General features: G+C 44.7%; 1 long non-coding RNA gene across 1 annotated transcript; it reads right to left on the reverse strand.

The window, feature by feature from the left end:
* Positions 1 to 2,500: 2,500 nt before the first annotated feature.
* On the reverse strand, positions 2,501 to 5,208 carry LOC131191535 (uncharacterized). Its single transcript, XR_009153530.1, has 3 exons — positions 5,087 to 5,208; positions 4,287 to 4,417; positions 2,501 to 2,637 (listed from the first exon to the last, which is right to left on the reverse strand). It is a non-coding gene; the product is annotated as an uncharacterized LOC131191535 (long non-coding RNA).
* Between the last annotated feature and the right edge of the window lie 9,996 nt (positions 5,209 to 15,204).

Consider the following 15,204-nt stretch of genomic DNA (forward strand, 5'->3'; position numbering starts at 1 on the left):
GTGGCTCTGGGAGCGGTGCTGCTACAGGCTCCGGCGAATGGTGGCACACTTTTCCCTGCGCTTACTACTCCCGGAAACTCAACCCTTCCGAGCGCAACTACACTATCTGGGAAAAGAGTTGCTGGCTATCAAGGCTGCATTCGAGGCTTGGCGACACCATCTGGAGGGCCCGACATCAGGTGGAGGTCGAGCGGACCATCGGAATCTCGAGCACCTCACCACAGCTCGGAAGTTGAACCAGCGGCAGATCCGGTGGTCGTTGTTTTGCCGGTTCAACTTCCGCGTGACCTACATTCCCAGCGGTCACAACCGGAGGCGGATGCCCTGTCCCGCAAGCCAGAGTACCTCTGCGCCAGGACCCCTTCCTCCACGGACAGTGCTGCCGGCAGAAGCCTTGGCCGCAGCACGGAGCCAGTGGACTTGCGGGCCCAGGTGCGAGGCGCAGCGCCAGGACGCCTGGTCGCAGCAAAGGAGGCGGAGGTGGGCCCCACGTCTCCTTGGACCTTGGAGGAGGACTTACTCAAGTTTGGGCGATTATATGTGCCCACAGGACCACTCCGAGCCCTCGTCATGACCCAGTGCCACGACAACCCTGCAGCAGGACATTTTGGGTTCTTCAAGACCCTCCACCTGGTGACACGGACCTTTTGGTGGCCCCGAGTGCGGCATGATATACATGCCTACGTGACATCCTGCGTACCGTGCCGGCAAGCCAAGACCGCCACGGGGGCCCCTCCCCGGCTCCTCCAACCCTTGCCGACACCCGCCAGACCCTGGGGCGATCTCTATGGATTTCCTGACAGACCTGCCGCCGTCCTCTGGGTTCACCACGGTGCTGGTGGTGGTGGACATGCTCACCAAGATGGCACACTTCATCCCATGCCGCGGACTGCCCACAGCCGCAAAAACGGCCCGTCTCTTTCTGCAGCACATCTTCCGCCTCCATGGTCTACCGGACAGGGTGGTTTCGGACCGCGGAGTTCAGTTCACAGCCCGCTTCTGGAAGAGCCTGATGGCCGCGTTGGAGGTGCAGGTATGTCTGTCGTCATCGCACCATCCGGAGACCGGCGGGGTACAGAGAAGGTCATCGGTATACTGGAACAGTATCTCCGTTGCTTCATCAACCAGCAACAGGACAACTGGGCGACTACCTGTCTCTGGCGGAGTTTGCTTTTAACAACTCTCAGCACACCTCTACTCAGATGACCCGTTCTTTGCCAATGTGGGTACCATCCGCGGCTCTTCCCTCTGGCACCACCGGACTCTCCTGTTCCCGAAACGCAGACCTTCCTGACGGAATTGCATGCGGTCCAACAGTTGGTACGTCAGCAGCTGAATCGGGCAAAGGAGGACTACAAACGGTCCGCTGACCGCTCCCGACGGGCAATGCCCCCGCTGGCAGTTGGAGACCGGGTGTGGCTCTCCACCAAACACCTCCCGTCCGACCGGCCGGTAAAGAAGTTGGACCACCGATTCATCGGCCCGTTCCCTGTCGAGGCAGTCATCAACCCGGTAGCCTACCGACTGACCCTGCCACGATCCATGCGGATCCACCCCGTTTTTCACCGGTCCCTTCTGGTTCCTGAGGCCACACCGAGTCCCCTTCGGTGCCCAACAGCACCCGTCACTGTCGCCGAGGACGGGTCGGAGGAATACGAAGTCCACAGCGTAAGAGACTCTCGCTGGCTAAAGGGTCGTTTCCAATATTTGATCGCGTGGAAGGGATACGGGACTGATTTCTCCTGGGTAGATGCCTCCGACGTTCATGCCCTGACCTGGTGCAGGCCTTCCATGAGCAGAACCCAGCCCGACCGCATCCCGATCGTCAGCCCGGGGAAGGGCCCTGCGGTGAGGATAGTGTTGTGACCCAGGTTCCTGGACCCAGACTCCTGGACTCGGATGATTCAGAAAATGAGGAGAAGACCTGGCAAGCCCTGCTTCTCTTGAGCCCTCTCCTCCCTGGCACCCACTCAAAGGGAGGGGCCGGCAAGGCCTGATTCTCCCGGGCCTTCTTCTGATTTGGCAACGCCCCAAGAACAGTTTTGGAGGGACGCAAGATTACGAAGGCTTGATCGGCGTGCGCAGCAGCGGAAGAGTTGGGACAAAGCCAAGTCATAATTGTCATGCAGTGACATCTGCAGAGACTATAAATAGCAGGCGGGACTTCCTGGTTTTTTGTCTTGGACAAAGTAATGAGTTGGCGCGAGCTAATGAATTGGCGCGAGCTAACTGTTTTAATGGAGGGAAGAATATATTCGTGAGTAATTCTGGCCTTATCTATAATTTCCTCGTTATCTCCAGAAACTTGGCAGGCCCGTGGGTAGACGTGGCCAGGACATGTATCTATGTAAATAAAAGGAAAAAAGGAAGGCCTCTGACGGACTCTTTGCTGGGAGTATTGGGGGAAGGGAAACAGAACACCTCCATAAAATTTTGCTCGGCTTGAACTTGAGCCTGTTCCTTACCATATAAATCTTCACAGTTTCCAGCTACGGAGATAGAACCTCAAGAAGTGAGGCTTGATGGCATCACATTGGCTGAGCAGGAGCTGAGATATATACCAGGGGTATCTCCCAAGTAACCATGCAAGACCATGTTTCAGTCACCTCAATAGGATGTTATATGACCCTTCTGTTCCTAAGAGAGACCAGGTCATTTTAAATCTGAGAATGCACTAAGAGCAAAAAAATAATAATTATATTTAGCCAGTTATTTCCACAGTGTAGTTCTTCATTAATCTAATTGGATTTGCTTCTAGTTTTTCTCCAGCAAGATTCTAGGCATTTCTTTGTTTTTTTGTCCTGAAACTGCTCTGAAATCTTTGGGATCCAGAAGTCGAGGCAAGCTACAAAGATACAGTCTAGTCTAAGGTCAACATCACCCTTTCAGTCCAAGAGACAACTAAAGGAGGGATAGCAAAGCTTCCTTTGCAAATAATTTGGCATGCATACCATATTGCATTTCCAGTGCAAAATTAAACCAAGGCTATAATTTATATTAGACTGACAGAGCTCAGACCTTGGGAATTCTTACTGACTTATTTTAATGAATGGGAGCCACATAAAAAGAGAATTTTGTCAATGTCTCTTCCTTTCAATAATCCACATCCAAACGAAGGCTCATAAAGGTTTTACCCATTATTCTTAAACCAACTTGCAGCTCAATTTAGCTTTGAATTGGCTTTTGCTTTCACTTAAGAGGAGAGACTCATTAAGTCATTTATGCCTGCCTTGCCAGTCATCTAGGAGTTGAAGAGCAAGTCCACACTCATTTTGGGGAAGGCAGCTAATAGAAATAGAGACTGAAAAAAGTTTGGAAACGTGGCTTCTACTTCCCCCTGTCCCTCACCTCAGATTTAACTGTTTAAAGAAATCAAGCAGAAGAAACTACATTCACTTCGTTAGCACTTCATGCAATATGTTGTTGTTGTTGTTGTTGTTGTTGTTATTATTATTATTATTATTGTTGTTGTTGTTGTTATTATTATTATTATTATTATTAGTTTTTATAACCCAGATATCCTCCTCTGGAGGTTTACATTAAAAACTTAAAACAATATTCCTCCCTCCCTCCCTCTTCATTTGTTTATAGGACAGCCAATTCCAGTACAAACTAGTATCTTTATCTTAGTGTCTACCTTTCAGAATAAGAAAGTTTATTTGGTATAATTTAAGGAGAGTGAAGTAATAATCATCTCCATTTCCCATACTGATTCAGTTGTGTTATTCCACTAAGCCATATACATGGTTTAGCAATTAAGGAATAACTGCTAAATTAAAATTAAGCAAATTATGGCTTAGCATAATATATGAATCCAGACCTTGAATCTAGCAAGGCTTCTTGTATTATTGATATGTTTGACAGCTTACAAACAACTAACTTTACTGTTAGATACTGATACTACTTTTCATTTTTGTATCTGTATTGCAAGGTATATGAATCACTTGATTCATACATAATGCTAACTTTTAATATAGTTTATTTCTTAGCTGTTGAATTTATCCCAGGAATGATCTCAGAGCTAAATTTTGGCAGCATACCACAATCAGAAACCAATGTTTCTCCTTCTTTTGTGGAATTTTGGTTAATTTTAACAATGACATGCTGTCAGGTCTAGATGAAAAATCATGGTTTATTGCTTTATTTCTATGCATCAGCCTTTTTATCTGGATCAGGAATCAGCTGAACAAGCTATAAAACATTTAAGACTGATTCAGTTTTGCTTCTGGCTTGTTCAACAAGCCATGGTTAAAACAAATCTGGATGTACAGAGAATATATAATCACCTTGGGTCTCGCTTGTGTAGATGTATGACATAGTTCCCAGACAGTCTGGCTTTCTTCCAGCATGGAACATGGGACTGTCAGATCAACTGAGCCAGGCCTTCGGATCTTCAGCAAGCTGGCCTCCCCAAATCCTGCCAAAGAAAACTGGTGGTTTTGCAAACTGAACTAAGCCATTTTAAACCATCGTTTCTTGCTGAAAGCTTTAACTTCAGCAAACTGTCACAAAGAAGTTTTAAATTAACAAAAACTTCTGCTTTTAAAATAGAGTTGCCGTACTTTAGATCTTTCTTTCTTTATTCATCAGTGAGATGTGTGGGTTTTTTAAGGCTTAATGAAAAGCCGAAAAAGCATCGAAACATTCCAAAACCCATAAATAACAACCCACACAATTTTATGCTGTTCGATCCTGGTGATGGAATTGTCACCCTTTCCTCTTTGGACAACTGATTGCAGAGCTAGTAGTTTTGCGTATATTCCAAAAGAAATATAAGTAATCCAGCCAAAAGCAGGATTCAATTCCTTTGGTGCCTCAAGGAACAAAAGAGAGCAGCCAGAGCCATTTCACTGCCTCACCCTCAGCTGGCACATTCAGTCGTTTGTGAAATGAGTAGACAATATAGCTCCTAGTTGTCCTCTTGCCCTCTGAACTGTGGCCTTTCCCCTTGACCTGGGCTCTCATCAATGCAAGGAGAAAACAAAGAACCTCATTCTGGCTCCTCCCCATCTTGGGAGGGGCTGCTTGGGGAGTTCCATGGGGCAGGATTCAGTGCCGAGCACGGGCCAGCTGGCCGAATGCTCACCGAAACAAAACTATGACTGCCAGTGTTTTGTCAACGTCCAACCTTACAAAAGATGGAAACTTGCAACAAATCTGTCTCAGCATCTTGAGTTGCATTTTTTAAAAAAATCCTTGTATGTATTCAGCCAGCAAGGTGCCAGGGTGATTTGCCTTAGGGGGCATCGCTGTTAATGTTCTACGGAACAGGAAGCAACAAATGATCAGTACAGTAGCAGGGTGCACGTTTCCAGCGTATCGTTTTACTTTATTACCAAGCTCTGAAGGATCAGCTTTCTTGCTATCCTCAATAATTTTTCATTGCCTAAGTGTCACAATGCAAATTATTCCTTCCAACGAGCTGATTTCTCGCTCACTTCTCCCCTACTGCATTCACAGCCCCCAGAAATGTTTTCCTATAAATTCCAGCAGCTCCTTCCTGTTGTTTTTCAGCGGTAAATAACAAACAGCCAATTCCTGTAGAAGCACCTGTTGAGGCTTGAAAAAAAAAATCAAGAAAGCTCCTGCCTTGATATTAGTTTCAAACTCTTGGTATTGTGTGTTTTACTTTTAGCCACCTTGGGAAGACATTTGAACAGAAAGTCAGGGTATAAATTAATTGGAGGAATAAATAAATAAATATCTCATGGCCACAGCCTTTTTTCAAAATCTGAAAATACCAAAGGTATTTCAGGAGGCAACTGGACTTTCTTGTTTTTTCTTTTGAAGACATTTTGCTTCTCATCCAAGAAGGTTCTTTGCTCTGACAGGATTTATATTCCCTGCAGACAGCTGGTCATTTGCATCCTTTTAGAGGGCTTTTGAAGCACTTGGAGGTTTATCTGTGTCCTCAGGGTCACCTAAGTAGTGTTCCTGGTTCCTGCAGTCTGCAATTTTTCATCTGGAAATCCATTCCTGCTCCCGCACCATTCAAAAGGTGTTTATCCCAAGCAGTATAGCTAAAATGTCTGTAGAGATTCTCAGTCTATACAATTTGGGGTGAACGCCCTTTGAATGGTGTGGTGTAATGGTGTAAATAACTCTTTCTTCAGTGATGCCACCTTATGAGTGGCCCACTGCCTCATCCCTGTTTCACAAGCTTATGACTTTCAATAAAACATAGACTCCTTTTGATATGCCACAAATGAGGAAAGAATGAGGAGTTCTTAGTGCTCTCTGAGCTTGCTTTTCTTGCAGACATTACATTACCCAAACTAGGTAACATCATCAACTAGCAGAAATATTCTCATGTATTGAGGAAAGCATTTCAGACAACTTCTCAGCGGAATCTGCATTCTTCTATCGGTGGGTCCACCTACTTCTTTGCTTTTGCTGCTCCTGAATATGCTGCACTTTCCTTTCAGGAAATACCAAGGCATCTTTACCAGTTAGGCCATTTCTCTGTGACCACTGGTGCTTGTGGCAAGATTCAACCAACTTTGAGCCTTTCAGTTTTCCTACTAGAGAGACTCACATCCCCCAACACTGTAAAAAGAGAAACATTTCATTCACCACTTTACCATTCTCTGATATTATATCGCCAAAGAGATAGAATAAAAGTCTGATAATCTCTCCCCAGAGCAGAAAATTAAGAACTGGAGTCAAAGAACTGGTTACCACTGCAAAAGCCCTGGTTTTGCAGTTTTCAAAAATGATAAAAGCAGAATGGGGCTCTGAGAGTACATGGCATAGGGAGTATATTATACCTTTATCTCCTTGGCAGATAAAGATGCAATTGATTTCCAGCATCCGATGGGTTTAGATCAGCAGAAGAAAGCAATTCAAGAGGGAGGCAAGAGCACAATTAACAGATCATTTTGGGGAACCAGAAAGCAAATTCAAAGGGTGCTGTTACCGCAGCAGAGAAGGCTTTCACACTTCAGAATAGTCTCAAGGCAGTGGACTGCACATCTGTCTTGGATGAATGAGACATTCCCTGAGACTCAGATGGCCTCAAAATTGTCAAGTACTTGAACTAGGGCAACAGCAATTGTTAACTTTGCACTTGCACCACATTGTGTGGGCACCATTCTAAAAACGTTGAAAGAAAATTGCTGAGTTTACTATGGTGCTGCTACAGATGGAAGCAATCATGTGTCAGGGAAACCGCTTCCAGTAATCATTCTCAGCATTTCAACTCAAAGAATAGGGCTTCGCCATCAAAATTAATTGGGGTTAAAAATACACCTATTGGAGATTTCCAATATGATTGCTTAATAAAGGAAACCTGAAAAGAAAGGAATGTCTAAGTTGAAATGCCTGGGCCAGGCCCTGCTATTCAGAACAGATTTCACCCTCCCTCCCTCCAGCAGTCTTTGAAAGAGGGCACTATTTGTCTCCTGAAGGGATGGGGTATCCATCGGGACTCTTGTTTTCAGGTGCAACCAGCTTTACAAACCAACACCACCTGCTATATTGAAGAGCAGGTCATCCTGAACTAACATTTGCGCAATAGGGATTAGTAATTGCAAGGCAACGCTCAGTAAATTCCAGCACGATAAAGGAGAAAAGAAACATATTTGTAAACTTTGGTCTTGTTGCATAAGAACATAGCTTAGCACACATTTTAAACACTTTTGTTGAGCATGCATGAGAAGGAATGGATGTTGGCACCGAGAATATTATTTTAAAAAATTACCAAGAGTTTCATATTTAACCATCCAAGGAATTCTATAGGCTTATGCTGAGTGTAAAATAGGGCTATCTCCAAGTAAAGACATAGTGGCTGCAGCTATTTAGCTGAACATGTTTCTGCTGCTGAGGTCTATCTTTTGGTCGAGACCCAAGCCAACATTGTGGTCAAAATGTAACTTCAAACATGATTAGCGAAACGTACTTCCAGCACACAAATTCACTTGTGTGTATTCCAATACGGTGGTGTGTATTTCATGCATGACATGAAATTGAATCCATTTGTTGAAATTCCAGAGAAAAACATCTCTGTTGTGAAAATGCTGAAAAGCTTGAACTCAGTTCACACCATCCTTCTAAAACCTAGGGCAAACAGATTCTTGTTTCTGAAAAGTTATGACCAGCACACAGTGGAGAGGGAGAGAGAGAGAGATTTGATGGAGTGTGGCAAATTCCTTGTTGAAGTAAACTGTCTGTAGGACATATGCTCAGAATATGTGGAGAAGATACCTGAAAGATTTCTCTTGCTTTACTTGGAATGTCCTGAGTGATCCTAAACTGAAGTCTTCTGAACTTTCTGTCAAGATATGATGATCTGCCCTTGTTCAATCCGCTAAATGGAATTTTGAAGAAGGGTTCGATAATTCTCTAACACAGGGGTATCAAACTCGATTTCATTGAGGGCCACTTCAGTGACCTCGGGGGCCAGGGTGGGCATGGCCGGGGATGGGTGTGGGCAGCTCAACGTCACTCGTGTTGGAGGCGCCTCTGGTGGCCCGAGTGCTCTGCCGGCAAAAATGGGCTCCAGAGCTCTGTTTTCAGATGCGATGGCCTCCTGCAATCCTCTGCCAGTGAAAATGGAGCCCGGGAGGGCTGCCCAAGCTCCATTTTTGCTGGCAGAGGCACAGTGGGCTGGTCCTTTGCTGTTTCCAAGGTGGTCTGTGGGCCAAATCTAAAAACCCCATGGGCCAGATTTGGCCCCCTGGCCTTGAGTTTGACACTCCTGCCCTAACACATCAAAAAAGAATAAAATATTTTGAGAATTCCAGAAATATTGAATGTTATGTAGAACTGTCAATCTTCTTTACTATTTCTCTCATAATGCAAATGTAGGTAGGGCAGCTTCTGACCATGCAAAGAACAAAAGAGAACAAAAGAAAGGAATAATTTGACTGCTGGGTCATTGAAAAGGGATTCTACTTGTACAGTACAGTTTCAGAAAATGTTAAAGTGATGAGGTAATTTGATGCAGTGGAGTGGAGCCCCATCAAATGATCATTTCCAGTCTTCCAACCGCTTTCCCAAAGAGCAGGTTCCTCGAATGTTGGGTGGGTAGCATGAAGAATTCCAAGAAGAGAGCCTTAAAGAAATGTCCCTTATGGATTATGAGCACATGAGCTTTTGGTTCCAATTATACATATCTTCTCTGTGTTTAGAAACAGCCTTAGAAGAGGCAATGGGAGAGTCCTTAAGCAGGAGAGCCTCATGCTGACCTATGACTTTCCAATGGAAATTTGATGGCTCTCCTGGATCATTACAATATCCAATATCCTTGTCATTGTTTCATTTGAGCACCTGGGTCAGCTTGGTTGCAGGTTGAGATACTGGGCACTCCAAAGCTTTCAGACAAACAAGTACCCCACCAGCAGGAACTCTCATCGGTGCTTTGCTCTATAGCTGTACTGGCTGTAAAGGTAGAACAAGAAGCTATGGATGGAAACTAATCAAGGAGAGAAGCAACTTAGAACTAAGGAGAAATTTCCTGACAGTTAGAACAATTAATAAGTGGAACAACTTGCCTGCAGAAGTTGTGAATGCTCCAACATTGGAAATTTTTAAGAAAATGTTGGATAACCATTTGTCTGAAGTGGTGTAGGGTTTCCTGCCTGGGCAGGGGGTTGGACTAGAAGACCTCCAAAGTCCCTTCCAACTCTGTTGTTGTTGTTGTTGTTGTTGTTGTTGTTGTTGTTGTTGTTGTTGTTGTTGTTGTTATCATTATTATCATTATCATCATCACCAGGCGGAACCTAAATTGAATACATAAAATGAAATTAAGTTAAAATAAATGGAATGATCCACACCAGCTACTGAAGACAGTCCAGCATAATTCAGCAATTCTCCAACAAAAAGCTCTGCCTAGATTTCACCTTTTTATTCCCCTGTACAAGAGCCTCCCTAGAAACCATTTGTAAGGAGCAAAAGAAGATCCCCATGCTCAGCTCTCAGAATCCCAGCAGAAACAGGACCAGGACAAATCTCAACAAGCTGCAGAGACCCTCCCTCCCCCTGACCAAGTCAAGTCAAAGGAAAAATTGCTCAGGAGAACATGGAACCTTTTCTGTCCTACCTGAGGAAACCCAACCCCCCACCCACTTTCTGGTTCAGAGAAAGGTGCAAGAGGCACAGTGAATTCAGGTTAGTGGAGAGGCACTTCTGGCTCTAAATTTGTTCCTGTGAGGGTTGTGGGTTTTTCCTGTCAGCTCCATTCCCAACAGTTTGCCCTAACCAGTTGAAGACAGTTAGGGTGAGGCATTGTTGTCAAAGGCTACAACTGTTCCTGTTCTTTCTGATTGACATGCCATACAATCCCACCGCGATAGCTCTTCCAATCCAAGACATCTGCAGTCAGTTCCCCCCCCCCCACCGCCCCCAAGCTAGAGTACTCCAAGTGCAGACATGGGGCCTTTCCCCTCTGCTGAATTAAAGTCTTTCCACAAATCCTTGAGGAAAACTTTGTTATTGTAAAATTTGCTGCTGTGGTGCTGCCTTCCCACCAAATGTCACCCAGCCAGACAAAGATCCACCCACAGTCAGCTTTTTAGCTTGGGATCAGAATGGGGAGGAGGTAATCTCTCCCAAGATAACTAAAACAGCGTTGTGCAAATATTTGGCATGGGTGTATTCAACAGGAGCCTGGCCAACAGCTACTTGCACTGGAGAGGATTGTGCGTTAAAGCAAGAGAGAACTGGCTCTCCCCTTTACGGGGCTGCTACCTCAACCCTGGCGAGCTGTTAGGCTCCTTTTGAACTGGGGTCTGTTCCATGGTCATAAAAAGTCCAAGTAAAATCCAGAACTTGTGGGTGGGGGGCAATGAAGTAAGCATGATAATTTATTCTGTCTTGCCCTGTGTGCTGCTTCCCCCAGTACCTGTGAGCTTTTAGGGGGGGTCCTTTTGAAGATGCATTCAACACCCCCCCACCCTTCAACAGCAGCTTGCCTAACAGCTGCCTGGTACAGCTCAGCTGTTAGCTGGGCTAATCTATTTTTCAAAGCCAAGTTGCCAAAGCAATTCTGTATAAAAGCCTGGTGTGTGCAGAAAGTCCCGGTTCGAAACAGCCTGATTCTCATAATGTTCTAACCGGAACAACTCAAAATGTACAGTGCAACTCCCTTTTTTGGTTCTGGGTAAAAACAAACCCTTTTCTTCCATAGTACTTAAGCTTCAAATTCACAAATACTCTAGATCAGGGGTCTCCAACCTTGGCAGCTTTAAGACTTGTGGACTTTAACTCCCAGAAAGCTGGCTGAGGAATTCTGGGACTTGAAGTCCACAAGTCTTAAAGTTACCAAGGTTGGAGACCTCTGCAATAGTGGATAGAATTTTGATACATTATTTAGATACTAGCTCTTCCCTATGGTTTCTCCTCTCTTGACCTGCACCAATGCGTCCCAGAACTGTCAGGAAGAAAATGTGCTGGTTTGGCTCATATTTGTAAGGTCGGTCCCAATTGGTGTTAATAGGGAGTGAGAGATCCAGGCCACAGCCACTCTTTTGTATGGTGCCACAGGGCTCTCTCGACTCTTTTTTAACATTCATATGAAGCCCCTGGGTAAGGTCATCCATCATCGTGGGTTGAAGTACCCTCAGTACGCTGACAATACTCAATTTTATATCTCCATCCCTGGTGATCCAAGGGATGCTGTCACTGCTCTGTCACGGTAAAAGCTGTGGGGCCTGGATGGGGGACAACAGTCTAGGGGTGAAATCCAGCAGGTTCTGACAGGTTCTGGAGAACCGGTAGTGGAAATTTTGAGTAGTTTGGAGAACCAGCAAATACCAGCTCTGGCTGGCCCCAGAGTGGGGCCAGAATGGAGATTTTGCAATATCCTTCCCCAGGAGTGGGGAGGGAATGGGGATTTTGCAGTATCCTTCCCCTGCCACACCCACCAAGCCACACCACGCTCACCAAGCCACACCCACAGAACCGGTAGTAAAAAAAAATGAATTTCACCACTGCAACAGTCTCTGACTGAATCCTGGCAACACTGAATGACTTTGGATGAATGGAGATTTAAGATCCAGGACTGTAACTTCCTTAATTCTGAATGAGGTGGCACTACCCCAGGTAGACCTGGTTCACCCCGACTAGCAATTTCTATTTGAAAGAAGGCAGCTAGGGGTGCCTTTGCACAACTTCAGGTTGTGTACCAGTTTCAGCCTTTTCTGGATCAGGAGTCCCTATGCTCAGACGTTCAAGCCCTGGTCATCTCACGTCTGGACTACTGCAATGCGCTCTACATGGGGCTATCCTTGAAGAGCATTCGGAAGCTACAACTGGTGCAGAGTGAGAAGACTGGCACGGGCAGTTTTGAGGGCCCCTAGATTGGGCTATATTACACACTGTTCCAAGAGCTAGATTGGCTGCCGGTTTGCTTCTGAGTGCAATTCAGGGTGTTAGTTATCATCTTTAAAACCCTACATGAGATAGGTCTAGGCTACTTAAGGGACCCCAATGGGACTGGCCCACCTCACAAATGCCAGCAGAGAAGAAATGCTGCAGACTTTGTTGGTCAGGGAATTCCAGCTGGTGAGGTCCAGGCCCTTAGGAAAATCTTGCCCCCTGAGGTAAGATTGGCTCTCACCCTCCTGACCTTCCATAAGGGCCTATAGATTGGCTCTGTCAGCTATCTTGGGCCCCTAATGGGGGAGAATCATTCTGAAGGTGGTTGATGGACTAATAGCAGATCCCACCTCCCCCACCCGCCTTTGCCCATTCTAGTCCTTCCCTCTCTATCTATAAGTCATAATGGTAATTTGCATTTTTATTGCAGTTGCATATATGTCTTTGCAGAGTTTTACTGCTTTTACGTCGTGTTGTAAGTCACCCAGAGTCATCTTACAGCAAGGTGGACAGCAAACAAGTTTAATAAATAAAATAATAATAAAGATATGTTCTATTTTTATAGAGATTTTACAATAATGTTGTTCCTTTATTATACTACAGTATTATATAGTATTACTCCCTGCCAATGCAAAATATAAGATAAAATTGTATTTTTCTATTTTTAGTTTGTTTTTTTCTTCTCTTTTTCTGGTTTTCTTTTTTTTAAAAAAAAAGTTCAAGGATTGTTTTATTTAATTTTATTATTTAGTGATTCTTGATATTTTGTGTTCTTTTAAGACAATGTTTAACTTTTAAAATGGTGCAGAGCTGAGGAAGGATCACCTGGTGTCCTCCTTTCCCTCTCTTTCTGCTATCCTTAATGATTGAAACTGGAACAAACAACACTCTCTGCCTAGGGGATCATCCATACTAATTGTCCATATATTGTTTCCAGAAGCTCTGGAAAGTCTGTGTTTTGATGACAGCTAGATATTTAGATAATCCAAATTCTTGCCTGTCTTTCATGATGGTAAATTCCTGTAAGTATTTTTTTTTGTCTGTCAACTTTTTTTTGTTTTTGCTGATGTTGAATGAATAAACATCAAGTTCTAATTTTTGCCAACTGAACTTGAGCTGCCTGTGTTTGCTCTGAGCTGGATATAGGAACTGGGGCGAGTCTGCTGGGTGCAGACTGATCTGGAAATGAGCCCCATGGATTTTCCAGCACATGGCCCTGCTAGTCTTCCTTATTAATTAATGTATTTATTTGTGGTGTTTGTTATATTGGTCGACATATTAGAGATCATATGTCAATTTTTATATAGTCCTGCTAATTTGTGGAAATGAACAAGGCCGAGTGAGTTTGCCCTCTAAAGAAGAACGGGGCGGGGGGGGGGGGTTGAAGCCAAGCTGAGAACCATTCTGTTACTGACTTAATTAAATTAATGTCTCTAATGTTTAATTAATATACCTTGACTAACGTCCTCAATGTTCACTCACACCATTGTGCTAGGATTGCCTGGGTTAGCTTTATTCTAAATGGCTGTATTCTGAATGGCATGTCTAAAATGGCAAACAGGTACCCTTAAAAGTTTCTAGGACTCTTAGCTGGAGCTTGAGTGGGGCTGTTGAAATAATATTTCTACTTCATTTAGATCAGTGGTTCTCAACCTTTACAGTGTTGCGACCCCTTTAATACAATTCCCCATGATGTGGCGACCCCCAACCATAAAATTATTTTCGTTTTGAGTTTATCGCGCCTGAAGCCATATTGGCTAGCGATCTGAACTGCTTGTGATTGCCTTGAGGACGGAGGCATTAAAGCGGAGACTCCTCCCCTATTAAGTTTATTGCGCCTGAAGCCAGATTAGGCTAGCGATTGGGAGTGATTGCAGCTGGCTTGAGAGGGAGACATCAGAGCAAAGATTTCTCTCTTTTTTAATTCATCGCGCCTGAAGCCGAATTCGGCTAGCGACTTGAAGAGCCTGCAGCTGGCTTGTGGAGTCAACCATTGGAGCGCGATTCTTCAACTCACAAGTATACTTCCCATATTTCCAATGGTCTTAGGCGACCCCGGCAAATCGTCATTCGACCCCCAACGGGATCCCGACCCACAGGTTGAGAACCGCTGATTTAGATTGTACTTTGGGAACAGCTTGCAAATCTAGATCAGGGGTCTCCAACCTTGGCAACTTTAAGACTTGTGGACTTCAACTCCCAGAATTCTGGGACTTGAAGTTCACAAGTCTTAAAGTTGGAGACCTCTGCACTATTGTCTACAGTAGGTTGTGGGGCATACCTGTTTGAATTCCTTACCTATTGCTGGCTGAGGAATTCTGGGACTTGGAAGTCCACAAGTCTTAAAGTTACCAAGGTTGGAGACCTCTGCGCTATTGTCTACAGTAGGTTGTGGGGCATACCCATTTGAATTCCTTACCTATAGCCAAGTGCCTTTGATGAGATATACAAATAAGTCCAATTTTAACAAGCTTCTTCCTAATCGTAAGCATAAAAAGCTTGAAAACGTTCAAAAGCTCAAAATTCAGCAATCTGCCCAACTTAAAAGACAGTCTAGTGTCCAGCAGTGTCAAACTCATGACAACACGTTGTTGTCACGAGACATATCATAATTTTTTTCCCCTTTGCTAAACTGGGGTGTGGGCAGGCGTGGCCGGCGCATGACTCATCTGGCCCACTGCAATGCGCTCTACATGGGGCTATCCTTGAAGAGCATTCGGAAGCTACAACTGGTGCAGAGTGAGAAGACTGGCACGGGCAGTTTTGGGGGCCCCTAGATTGGGCTATATTACACACTGTTCCAAGAGCTAGACTGGCTGCCGGTTTGCTTCTGAGTGCAATTCAGGGTGTTAGTTATCATCTTTAAAACCCTACATGAGATAGGTCTAG

The sequence above is a fragment of the Ahaetulla prasina genome, chromosome 2 (assembly GCF_028640845.1).
Source record: "Ahaetulla prasina isolate Xishuangbanna chromosome 2, ASM2864084v1, whole genome shotgun sequence".
NCBI classification, from domain to species: domain Eukaryota; kingdom Metazoa; phylum Chordata; class Lepidosauria; order Squamata; family Colubridae; genus Ahaetulla; species Ahaetulla prasina.